The sequence below is a fragment of the Macaca nemestrina genome, chromosome 11 (assembly GCF_043159975.1).
Source record: "Macaca nemestrina isolate mMacNem1 chromosome 11, mMacNem.hap1, whole genome shotgun sequence".
Classification (NCBI taxonomy): domain Eukaryota; kingdom Metazoa; phylum Chordata; class Mammalia; order Primates; family Cercopithecidae; genus Macaca; species Macaca nemestrina.
This window is the reverse complement of record NC_092135.1, coordinates 92,119,389-92,132,606: the sequence shown is the minus strand read 5'-3', so window position 1 is coordinate 92,132,606 and position 13,218 is coordinate 92,119,389. Positions and strand designations below refer to the sequence as shown.

The 13,218-nt window shown below is 33.2% G+C and overlaps 1 pseudogene; it reads right to left on the bottom strand.

Annotated features, from left to right (window-relative positions):
• Positions 1–11,504: 11,504 nt before the first annotated feature.
• On the bottom strand, positions 11,505–12,433 carry LOC105468291 (heterogeneous nuclear ribonucleoprotein A1-like; annotated as a pseudogene).
• Positions 12,434–13,218: the final 785 nt, after the last annotated feature.

The window sequence follows — 13,218 nt, the reverse complement described above, 5'->3', positions numbered from 1 at the left end:
TTAGCCTGAGCATCTCCAGCGGACTTAAGAAAATTATACAAACAGGTGATTCTGATGCCATGCCATCTACTTCCATTGCACTGACACTTTTTCAGCCCAAACCTATGAACTCATTGAGAATGTTCCTGTGACATTCTGGTGAAAAGAGGAAAAGAACAATCAGTCCCGGTTTATGGATGATTCTGCCCGATATGATGCTGTGAGTTGACAATAAACTGTTGCCTCACTACAGTTCAACTCAAGAGTGGCCCAAAATAACAGTGATCAGAAATGTAAGTAAAACACACAATTATCTTTTTAATGTGAAGGAAACCATGGTCTGATTTAGATGTATTCTTGAGAATTAGCCAATGGTTTGGATGCTTGTCAAAGATCTGGAGAAAATAAGATTAGATGACGGAAAAGAGGGAGGTCTAGGGGAAAAAGGTGTTGCATTCATTTCCTATAAAATCAAATTACACAAATCTGGTGGCTTAAAACAACACAACTGTATGATTTTCTACTTTAGAGATTCAAAGTCTAAAATGAGTTTCACCTGTCTCAAATCAAGGGCTCAGCAGAACTGTATTATCTTTTGGAGGCTCAAAGGGGAGAAGTTTTTTTTGGTTTGTTTTTTGTTTTTCTTTTTGGCCTCTTCCAGATTCTAGAGATTGTCTGCATTTCTTGGCTTGTAGCCCCCTTCCATCTTTGGAACAAGCAATAGCTAGTGAAATATTTCTTATAATACATTACTCTGACACTCTCTGTCTTCTACGTTTCTATTCCACTTGTAAGAACACTTGTGATTATACTGGGCCCACTTGGATATTCCACAATAAACCCCCGAATTTCAGTTCAGTTGATTAGCCAACTTAATTTTATCTGCAAATGTATTTAGCCTTTGCTGTGTATATTATTCACAGGATGGGGAGCCTGACTTTGGACCTCTTTGTGGGGTTAATATTCTGCTGATCACCCATGTAGATATTCTGGTGGAAGTGAGCACAAAGTGTTTAGATACTGGGATCTGAAGTCAATATGCACAATAGTTGTATATTATATACTTTGTTCTTTGTAGGTCAGCAGCTGATGTCCTAAGTCTCCTAGTGTTTACATAATGTCTCCAGAAGTTCCTCAGCAGGTTTAAGCCTTATTTGCCTAGAGCAATTCTCTTTGCTGTTTTTTTTTCTCTCTTCCCATTCCAACTTTCTTCACTCTTTTATATTAATTTTGAGAATAGTGTATATTGTAAATTATTTAATTATTTTCATATGATACAGTGATTAAGATATTAGGCTTGGGAGACAAAGAGATATTGGTTTGAATTTGGATTATTATACTTAATAATTCTGTAGCTTGTAATAATGTGTTTAAATATTCTGGTCATTCATTATCTGTAAAACAAATAAGCAATACCTAAGTAGAGTGTTATTTGGAAATTAAGTGAATGTACTAAAATCTGAGAAAAATGTTTTATATAAAAATGGTTTTGTTAGCTTGTAGCTACTATTATTAGTAGTAGTTACATTGGCTATTTTTTTAAAACATAGAGGACCCATAAAAATAAGTAACTTAAACCAAAATATTCATAGTAAACATATTTTTCCTGTGTTCTATATTTATCATATTTTATATTTTTAAATTATACATTACTACCATAATCACAAGTCACTAAAAACCCTACATAATCAATTTTTCATAAAAATTTTCTATGCTAACATTTGTTTAGTGATTCTCATAGTGTCTGTGGTTATTGAATTATAAGCTGCCATGAAAAAATTCACTGACAGTATATAATTGCTGTATCAATAATTACAGTGACCATGGGGAAACTCATATAGAGCACTGGGGTCAGAATTATAGATAGTCCAGGCCAAGACTAATGTTATTAGCATAATTAAGAAATAAATCTGCGTGAATAAAACAAAAATATTGATGTAGTTTATAAAATATGACCATGGTAAAATGTTATAGAGGTATAGTTTTTAACAGTACATAGGGAATATAACTGTAGGGACAATGAACTGCCTTCATGGTTATATATTATAACTTTTAACCCACACATAAGACCTTATTTTAACCAAAGATTCAATTACTAGGTGCATTACTGAGTGCTTTAAATATTATTTGGCCATGAAATGCTGTGTAAATGACTTGAGAGAACATAATTGTGTGAACGGATTTTGCTAATAAGCCTTGTTCATCCACTCCGCCCTTGTAGGGCAAATCAGTCAAATTTGAGGTCACCAATTCAAGAATTAAATTTTGAAGTGGAAGCAAAATTCAAGAATCATCAGTTAAATAAGAGGAATCAAGGGAGAAAAGCAGAGCTTAGTTATTTATTCACTAACCCCCATCATACAGCAAGTGTTCTGTCTCAGAGAAGATATATATTACATTATATATTACATATATTCAACTATGTGTATGTGTGAGTTTGCTGAGAGACCAGGCTTCCCTCACAGGTGGCATGTGTTTCACAGTTATTTTATAGCTGCAAATACATGTTTTCAAAGTAGCTCTTACGATGAGTTAGAGATATCAATTGCTGCTTACATCAAGATATTTAACTAGGGATATCACAGGTAAATACACATAAAAAAACTTGTGAGTAATTAAATACAGTAAATATAATAGAACTTTTCTTATTGCACCAAGAGATTAACTACAGATGCATTTCCAAAGTTACTTAACTTGAGGAACAACCATCTTACGCGGAAAGGAAACAGAATTTCATTCCTTCATAATTCTGCATGGCAAGACATGAATTAATCTTTGTAGTGTAAACAATATTGTACTTTCATAATAATGAATTAAGAATAAAATTAATTTGTAAGTTTGCATATTGTAAGTAGTATAGAGTTTAAAAGCCAGCCAATATCCACAAATATTTTAATGCAATCTTGTTGTCAGAGGTTGGTTTCTCATTTCCCTTGCTCCTCCTTTCTCAAAAATTATTTTCTTGAAGGTTTTATTTTTGTTTTCGCAGAACGTCTATAATGTGAAAATTTAGACTGAGTGAAACTGAAACAACTGAATGATAGTATGTGTGTGTGCGTGAGTGTGTGTGTGTGTTTATGTATCCTAAGATAATTTTCATGTGATAGGCACAAAATAGTCAATAGTATGAAATATATAGATTATTTCATACTATACATGAAATATATAGACATATGTGTGTGTATATATATAATCTTGATTGCTTCCAGTTCATAATGAAAACATATTTATATTTAGTCTTTTAAGTTTCATCCATAATTCTAATAATCATATAGTCCAGATATACTTTGAGACAAAAATTTTAGTCTAGTCCCTATTGCTCACGCCTATGGAGAATTCTCTTTCAATCTTTTTAACTTTAAAGAAGATTTAAACTGTCCAATTGTCATTCATTATCTTTTGTACAATAAAATTAAAAGCATAACTAAACTAACGTAATTAAAATTAAGCACAAATTTATTTAGACAACATTCAAGACCTTTCTGATTAAGAAATTGATTGTGAATATCAGTATTATTTGGCCAGACTTTCTTCTCTCCTCATAAATAAAAGGATAGAAAGTAAAAATTTGAATATCAAAGAATATTTCTTTTAAAATCACAATAATGTACATTTTTAAATATGACATTTTTAAAGGGAAGCTTTTGTACTTAAAGACAAATGAATATTCCCTAAAAGAATATTTGTCACTTTCCAAAAATCCATTTGCTTATGGTGAAAACAATAATTCTAGAAAATTTTCCAAATAAACACAAAAATAAAACATATACTTAATATTTAGGTAAAACATGAGAACAAATGCTTTACACCTCTTCACACTGAGGTAATGTATCTTTTTCTTTGCCCTTTGAAAACTGGTTTTGTGACTTGCTTTGACTAATCAAATCTATCAGAAGTGCTGTTGTGTCACTTCTGAGCAAGAATTCAGAGGACCTCACAGCTTCCTTGCCATCCTCTTAGATCCATGTTATTAGATCTAGATATCCTTATTGGGAGGAGATATGGTAGAAAAGGGATGTATTTTGCCAACAATCAACAAATTATTCACCTGTGAGATGCGTCAATTAAAGTGAGACCATAGTGAACTATGCAGTTCCAATGAAGCTATGGAAGCCTGCAGCAATGTGAGTAGTGTAAAAGAAAACCACCAGAGAAAAACTATGGCTGAGCTCAGCCTGAAATATAGAATTCTATGCATATTTAAGCATATATGGATTTTTTTAAGCTTCTAAGTACAGGTGTAGAAAATACTATAAAATATTAAAATCAAGTATTATTTTTCTTAAATTAAATTTTTTCCTAATTTCTCTCTGTCTCTTCCCTCTTCTAGTCCTCCCTTCCTAGGTCTCATACAGACAAACACACAATACAGAGGCATAATCCTGGGTATGAACATAAGTCAATTTCAGTAACTACAAATACTAATGTAAGTAATCAGCATATAATCACACTCATATATTCTGAAATTATAAGTAAAATCACACTCATGGAGTGAGCACATTGAAATGTTAATATACCCTAGATTAGTGTTACAATTTATATTTTTAATTTGATATTCCCTGAGAAGCTTTGTCTGTACCACTGGCTTCTCAATTTACGTTAAGCAAAGCCTTTATCTACAAAAAGCCCCATTTAAAAGGCAAACAATACCATCTGCAAATATATGAACATAATGGTAAAATATTCTTAGAATAATTTATACAAACAAAACTTCCAAATGTTTATTTAGAAAGGTCATGTTTCAAAGCAGACAATTGTCATGTAGACGAATGTTAATCAGACTGAAATGAGATATTGAATGTGAAAGTAAACTACTTTCACAATTTGACCTGAGGATAGCCTCAACTGTAATTATTAATTTGGGTGCCATTTATTCCCCTTTCTAAAAACTAAGTGTATATAATACCTTTCCTCAAAGTAAGCAAAAAATAAATAAATAAATAAAGTACTTCCAACCAAATCGGATTAAATTCTTATATTTTAAATATATGTGCAGTTAATTAAAATGCCACTTGTATAACAAATCTAAAAAATTACAGTATTAACAATTTTCATCAGTTGATAAATATATTTATTGTTACAGAACCATATGATATTTGGAACTCTGTCTTTAAAATGCATTAACCTATAACTTTATAAAATACTAACAAAAATAAAAATAAGGTTAAGATATTAAATATTTATCTTAGTTATATGTTAGAAAGAATAAATTCAAATGAAATCTTTCATATCGATTACTTCCTGTAAGTAGTAGATTTTTCATTTTTACAGTTTTAGATTGAAGAAAAACTATGGTAACCAAGCAATAGGCAAAAAAAAAAGCTAAAATATTTATATCTGCTTCTGCACTATGTGCCAATTTGCAGAAAATAATGCAGAAAATAGAAATGTTTTCAATTCCATGCTTCTTATTCAATAAATATTTGCTGGAGTGGATTACCAATCTTCCTCAAAACCCTTATAATTTTCCCAGCAACCATCAAACTCAGTCATAAAAACTCATATAGACAATGCTAAACAAATCATGTATGCTCCAATTTTTTTTTCTAATTCTATGTAGGATCATGGTTATTCACACTTAAGTTTGGTGTCAATTTCTGTTATAATATTCTGAGCTCCTCCCAATTAATTTTTTGCATTTGCAATTATAGAAAAATGTTTATAGTTCTAGAAGTTGTAGAAAAAATGACAGCCACATATTTGAAGAAAAAGAGTGATGCGGTTAACAAGTGACTTTTAAATTTTAAAATCTAAACCTTATTACTAAATATTTTATGTTTATATTCTATGTGGATGTTAGTGCTTTTATGCTTTATGCATTAAACATATTTACTTAGTAAGAGATCACTTTTTAAAGAAATACTTTCATTAAATTTGAAATGAGTTGTGTCTAAATAGAAAAAAAAATCAACATAAGATTGGACATTCTTTTACTTTGTGCCTATAAGAATGCAATGACTTCTGAGACATCTAGGGTAGTTTAAATGCTTTATTTTCAGAAAGCATGGCCAAATCAAAGCCATATTAACAGAAAACATTATTTGTATTCTGTATTTTCTCACATTTTGATACATTTATTCACTCCAACAACTTTTACTAACTGTTATTTGTAATGTTCTAGAATAAGGAGATGAATGCAATAAATATGAGGGTGGGGCAAAGTGAATGAAAAATTTTGTCTCTGTGCTTCTCTCATTTTGTCTCCTATCTAGCTATGTCTTCTGTAACATCATTAGGACAAAATTTGCTGTGAATAGAATTATGGTCAGTGTACAAATAAGAAGAAAAGATTAGCCCTACATTTGAGAGGTAAGAGTTAGAGTGGAGTGGAAAGCATTGGAGAGACAAGAATCAAGAAGAAAATAAAGAATTTACTTTTCAGAAAGCAAGGGCATGATGGAGGCTTAAAATTAATACAATATTCTAGAAATGGTGATTCATTGAGGGTGATAATAGCTTAGAATATGTTAATCTATTTGTAGAGGAGCTGAGAGTAGGAATGTGAGAAAATTAATGAAATATCATATTACTGCATTATATAATATTAAAGGTCCAGAAAATGGAATAAGTATGTCTGCCTAAGGCATGGGAACAGAAAGTTCATGAAAATCTTCCCCAAATTATTGAGTTTTCTAGAGCCCATGTACACCACTTAAGGGTATGAGTATTGGCTTGGGATTGCTACTGCCAATGTTGACACCATGTGTATCATCTGGATCCCACGGCCTGCCTGGCAGACCACTGCCTCTGCTGGCATCTGCCTAGAGGTATACCACCTAGAGGTATAAGGATTGGCCAGCTCAAAGTTGCCATCAGCAGCAATCACGTATGCCACCCAGGGGCTGAAGGAGAAGCATGCCCAGCTCATTGCCATCATAATTTGTGGCCAAATATAGATTCAGCTGATGTCCCATTTCAAGCAAAACCTCACCACTGACTCCACTAATAACTATAGCTTAAGCTACTGAAGAACTCACAGAAACTACTGATGGTAATTACAGCCAGGGAAATTATGCAGAGACTATACCAGAATAAAGGCAAAATATTCTAGCCAACAAACACTATGGATACATTACATCTTTCTGTAGAAAAAATTCTTTTCCTATATAAGTCAATTCATAAAATTAAAAGAAGTGACTGTTACACCAATGCCGAGATATCAATGTATGTACACAAGAAACATGAAAAAGTAAGAAAACATGACACTTCCAAAGAACACAATAATTCTCCAGTAACAGACGCCCAAAAAGGAAATCTATAAAATGCCCACCAAAGAATTCAAAATAATGATTAAAGAGACACAATGAGATATAAGATAACACAGATAAACAGATTTGAATTAGAAATTCAACAACAAAAAAATGGGTATCATAAAAAAGAAACCAAAATCTTGAAATGGGAAAATTTCATAAGTAAAATAACAATATACTTAAGAGATTAAACAGTAAACTAAATCACTCAGATAAAAGAATTTTTAAATTTAAAGGCAAGTTTTAGAAGTAGCACAGTGAGAGAAAAAAATGAAGGTGAAGAAGAAGGAAGAAGAAGAAGAAGGAGGAGGAGGAGGAAGAAGAGGAGGAGGAGAAGGAGGAGGAGAAGGAGGAAAGGAGGAGGAGAGAAGGAGGAAGAAGAATAAAAAATAATTTTTAAAAAGCTTTGGACATATGAGACACCATAATGTGATTATATATTTGATTTTTTATAGTTATAAAAGGAGAAGAAATTTTTTAAAAGACATAAATACTATATTTAATAATAAAATAGCTGGAAACTTTTCAAATCTTGGAAAATACATATAAACATTCAGATAGAGAAAGATCAAATATCTCCAAATAGATGCAAGACAATATTGTAATCTCCAAGGCATTTTATAGTCAGTCAAAAGGTAAACAAAAAAAAAACTTCTCAAAGAGGAAGAAAAAGTATTAAGTCATACATAAGGAAATTCTTAAGACTAACAGCAGATTTCTCAGCAAAAGCCACACAGGCAAGGAAAAATGGGATGATAGGGAGGCTGAGGTGGGCAGATCACGTGGTCAAGAGATCAAGATCATCCTGGCCAACATGGTGAAACCCCATCTTTACTAAAAATACAAAATTTAGCTGGGTGTCGTGGTGCACGCCTGTCGCCCCAGCTACTCAGGAGGCTGAGGCAGGAGAATCGCTTCATTCTGGGAAGCGGAGGTTGCTGTGAGCCAAGATTGCACCATCGTACTCCAGCCTGGTGACAGAACATGACACCATCTAAAAAAAAAAAAAAAAAAAAAGGAATGGGATGATATATTCAAAGTGCTGACTGAAAAAATACTGCAGGTTAAGAATACTATACCCAACAAAGGTATCTTTCAAAAATATAGGAGAAATACATTTTTCTTCTTGAGACAGAGTCTTGCTCTTTCACCCAGGCTGGAATGCAGTGGAGTGATCTTGGCTCACTGCAACCTCCACCTCCCAGGTTCAAGTGATTATCCTGCCTCAGCCTCCCAAATAGCTGAGACTACGGGTGCTTGCTACCATACCCGGCTAGGTTTTGTATTTTTAGTAGAGACGATGTTTCACTATGTTGGCCAAGTTGTTCTTGAACTCCTGACTCCTGCCTCAGCCTCCCGAAGTGCCGGGATTACAGGCATGAATCACCATGCACTGCCGAGAAATACATGTTTTTTAAGACAAGCAAAAATGGACGGAATTCATTATCACTAGACTGTCTCTAAAATAAATGCTTACAAGAATCATACATCTGGAAGCAAAGGAATGAAATCTACCATCATTGAAACCCATTGAATTATAAAACTCACTGACAGAGAATATACCTAAATTAGAAAAAAAATGGAATGACATGTTATCTTTACAAAAAAAAAAAATTGAAAAATAAAAGTAAACACTAAAAGAGGAAGAAAGGAACAAAAGATAAACTACATAATCAGAATGTAATTAACAAAATGACACTAGTAAGTCCTCATGTATCAATAACAACCTTGAATATACATAATTTGATATAGATATAGACTGGCTAAATGGATTAAAAGAGAAATCTAACTGTATGTTGCTGACAAGAAATTTACTTTCCATGTAAAGACAGAAATAGATTGAAATGAAAGGGATGAAAATAAAATATTCCACACGAACAGAAAACAGAAGCATGCAGAATGGTTATACCTATATTAGACAAAACACACTTTTGTCAAAAACATAAAAAGTGACTTAAGGGTCATTATATAATAACAAATGGACAAAATCACCAAGACATTATAACAATTGTAAATACACACACACACAGAGCCAACACTGGAAGATGTGTGTATGTGTGTATATATATGTATATATGTGTGTATATCTATACATATATACACACACATATATATACACATATATACTCACACATATATGTGTATGTATATGTATGTGTGTGTGTGTGTGTGTGTGTGTGTGTAGCAAATCTTATTAGAATTAAAGGGAGAGATAGACACCAATACATTAATAGTTGGGACTTTTTACACCACACTTTCAGCATTGGACAGATTATTTAGGGAGAAAATTAGCAAAGAAATGTGAGACTAAATTTGCACTGTAGGCTAAATGGACCTAACAGACATTTATTTACTAAACCTTTTATCAAACAGTAGCAGAATGCATAGTCTTCTCATCAGCACATGTAAACATTCTCTGGGATAGACCATATATTAGGCCACAAAACAAGTTTAAATAATCTTTAAAATTTAAATCACATCAAATATCTTCTTAAAACATAAAGGAATAAAACTACAAATCACTAATAAAGGGAACTTTGAAAATTTAACAAATACATGGAAATTAAAGAACATACTTTTAAATTACCTTTGCATCAACAAAGATAATAAGAAAAAATGTAAAAGGAAACTTGAAACAAGTAAAAATGGAAATACAACAAACAAAAACCCATGTGACACAGCAAAAGCAGGGATAAGAGGAAACTTCACAGCAATAAATATTTACAAAAATGAGAGGAATTTAAATAACAATTCTAATGATGCACCTCAAAGAACTAGAAAAGTAACAACAAATCAAACCCCAAATTAGTAGAGCAGAAATAATAAAGATTCAAAAACAACTAGACAAAATTGAGACTAAAAAATTATAAATAATCAATGAAATGAAAAATTATTTTTTCCAAAAGATAAACATAATTCATAAACTGCTTGCTACACTAGTCAAGAAAAAAAAGAGAGAAGACCTGAAAAAATAAAATCAGAGATAAAAATGAGACATTACATCTGATATCACAGAAATATGAAGGATCATTAGAATTTACTATGAACAATCATATGACAACAAATTGGAAACCTGGAGGAAATGGATAAATTCCTGAACACATACACCCTACCAAAATTGAACTAGGATGGAACAGAAAACTTGAACAGGCCAATAATGACTATGAGATTGAATCAGCAATGAAAGTCTTCCAAAAAAAGAAATGCCCAGGACCCGACGGCTTTACTGATACATAGAATTCTATCAGACTTCTAAAGAAAAGCTAACGACAATTCTCAAATTATTCCAAAAATTAGAAGAGGAGGGAATTCTGACTAAATCATTCTATGAACCAGCACTACCCTCATACCAAAACTAGATAGGTTCACAACAAAAAAGAAAGCTACAGGCAAATAAACCTGATGAATGTAAATGAAACAATCCTCAACATTATAGTGGCAAGTCAAATCCAACAACATATCAAGAAGATAACACACCATGATCAAGTCAAATTTATCCCAGGGATGCAAACATCGTTCAAAACATGCAAATTATTGTATTTTATTTTCAAGAGAATTAAATCATTTATTGATTACACATGATAATGGATGATACGAAAGCTTCATTCTCATCTATAATTTTTTCTGGTACCATCATTCAATTTAGATATATTGCATAAGATGTGGCCACAATTATTTTTATAACCAATAATTCCATGATTTTGCTTGGGTGACTTGGGTGATCCCTTTTAATGGTGACCTTCAGGTCATAACAGTAACTATCATTCAACTACACTAAGGTTTCTGAAGACAATGGCTTCTCCACCCAAGCAGACTGTATATAAATTCCAAATAGAACTTGGCATTACTCTGAAGGAATTCTAACTTCACACTGATGGGGAAATTTACCAAGATGGCTTCAGAGTAGACTAACTTTACACAGCACATTTAAAAAAAGACACATTTATTCAGCATCATGATCAGACTATTACACTTAGCAATCAACAGCATGGGTGTAAAAAAAAAAGCTATGTTAAAATCTTTTGTTGGAATGCTTTATACTTTCCACAGAACAGAAACTAAAATAGCCTGTTAAACAATTCATTGCAAAAAGAGTCCTCGAGTTTTTTGCCCATACACATGAGTACTTGTCTAAAACATTTTTTTTCCCCGTTGGTAGCAGCTAGTCCCTGCTACCACTGTGTTTAGCTGAGTTCACAAATCTGTTGTAGCCTGTAGCTTCCCTGTCACTTATCTGACTCTTCACTCCAGCTAAGCTTTGTTTCCTGGCAGTAGTTATAATCTTCTGCCACTGCCATAGCTACTACTGCTACTGGAACCGCCATAGTCACTTTGGTTTCATGGTTTGTCCAAGGATTGGCCTCCACCACCATAGAGGCCAGAAGTTCTGCCTCCAAAGTTTCCTCCCTTCATGGGTCCAAAATTTGAACTATTGTTGTAATTGCCAAAATTATTGTACCTCCACCACTTCCAAAATTGCTTCCATCATTACCAAATCCATTAGAGGCATCGCCACTGCCACCATATCCGCCACCACCACAGCTGCCACCAAAGCCACCAAGACCACTGAAGTTTCCTCCATAACCAAAGTTGTCAGTCCCACTGAAACCAACTCCATGACCACCATCAAAGTCTCCAGAACTTCTTCGACCTCTTTGGCTGAATGAAGCACTAACTATCTCTTGCTTTGACAGGGCTTTCCTAACTTCATAGTTGTGGCCATTCCCAGCATGGTATGGTCATCAAAGTTTATAAGGGCAAAGCCCCTTTTCTTGCCACTGCCTTGGTCAGTAATGATTTCAATCCCTTTAATTTTTCTATACAGTTCAAAAATATTATCTTCAGTGATGTTCTTCAGTGTCTTCTTTAATGCCAACAACAAATATCTTTTACACAGTTAAGTGGGCACCTCATCTTTGAGAATCTTCTCTTGAGAAAGGTCTCTTTGGTTCCACAACTCTTCCATCCACCTTGTATGGCCTTGCATTCATGGCTGCACCCACCTCTTCCGCAGTGGCGTATGTGACAAACCCAAAGCCCCTGGAGTGCTTGGTTTTTGGATCTCTTATTACCACACAGTCCGTGAGCATTCCCCATTGCTCAAAATGGCTCTTCAGTCTCTCATCAGTTGTTTCAAAGCTCAACCATCCAATGAAGAGCTTCCTCAGATGTTCAGGCTCTTTAGGAGACTCTGATTTAGACATGATGGCAAGGGGCAGAGAGACTTTAACAATGCTTCCTCGGTGGCCTCCACAGGCAGAAAGAAGTAGACGATGAACATATTTCCAACATGTGCAAATTAATAAGTGTGATATATCACAGTAACACTAAGTGTTTAAATCATAAGACCTAAAATTATAAAACTTCTAAGCAAAAACAGGGGAAATGCTTTAGGACAGTTGTCTAGTCAAAGATTTTATGACTGGGACTTCAAAAGCACGGGTAAAATGCCTCTACAAAAATAGATAAGTGGGCTACATTAAACTAAAAAGCTCTGGACAGCAAAGAAAATAATAAACAGAGTGAAGAAACAATCTTTAGATTGAGAGAAAAAGCCATTAATCTGACAGGGGACTAATACTGAGAATTCAGGAAAAAAAAATAAAACTCAAACAACTCAACAGCAAAAGAATGAATAAACCCATTAAAAAGTGGGGAAAGAATCCGAGTAGACTTTTCTCAAAATAAGACATACAAGACAAACAAATGTCTAACAGGTATATCAAAAAATGCTCAGCATTACTAATCATCGTGGAAATGCAAGTTCAACCGGCAATGTGATATCATCTAACCTCAGAATGGCTATTATCAAAGAAATAAAAAATAAATGCTGGAAAGGACTAGGAGAAAAGGGAACTATTACACATTGTTAATGGGAATGTAAATTAGTTTAGCTATTATGGAAAGCAGTGTGACAATTTTTCATGAAACTAAAAAAAAAAAAAAAAAAAAAAAAAAAAAAAAAAAAAAAAAAAACCTACAATAGGAT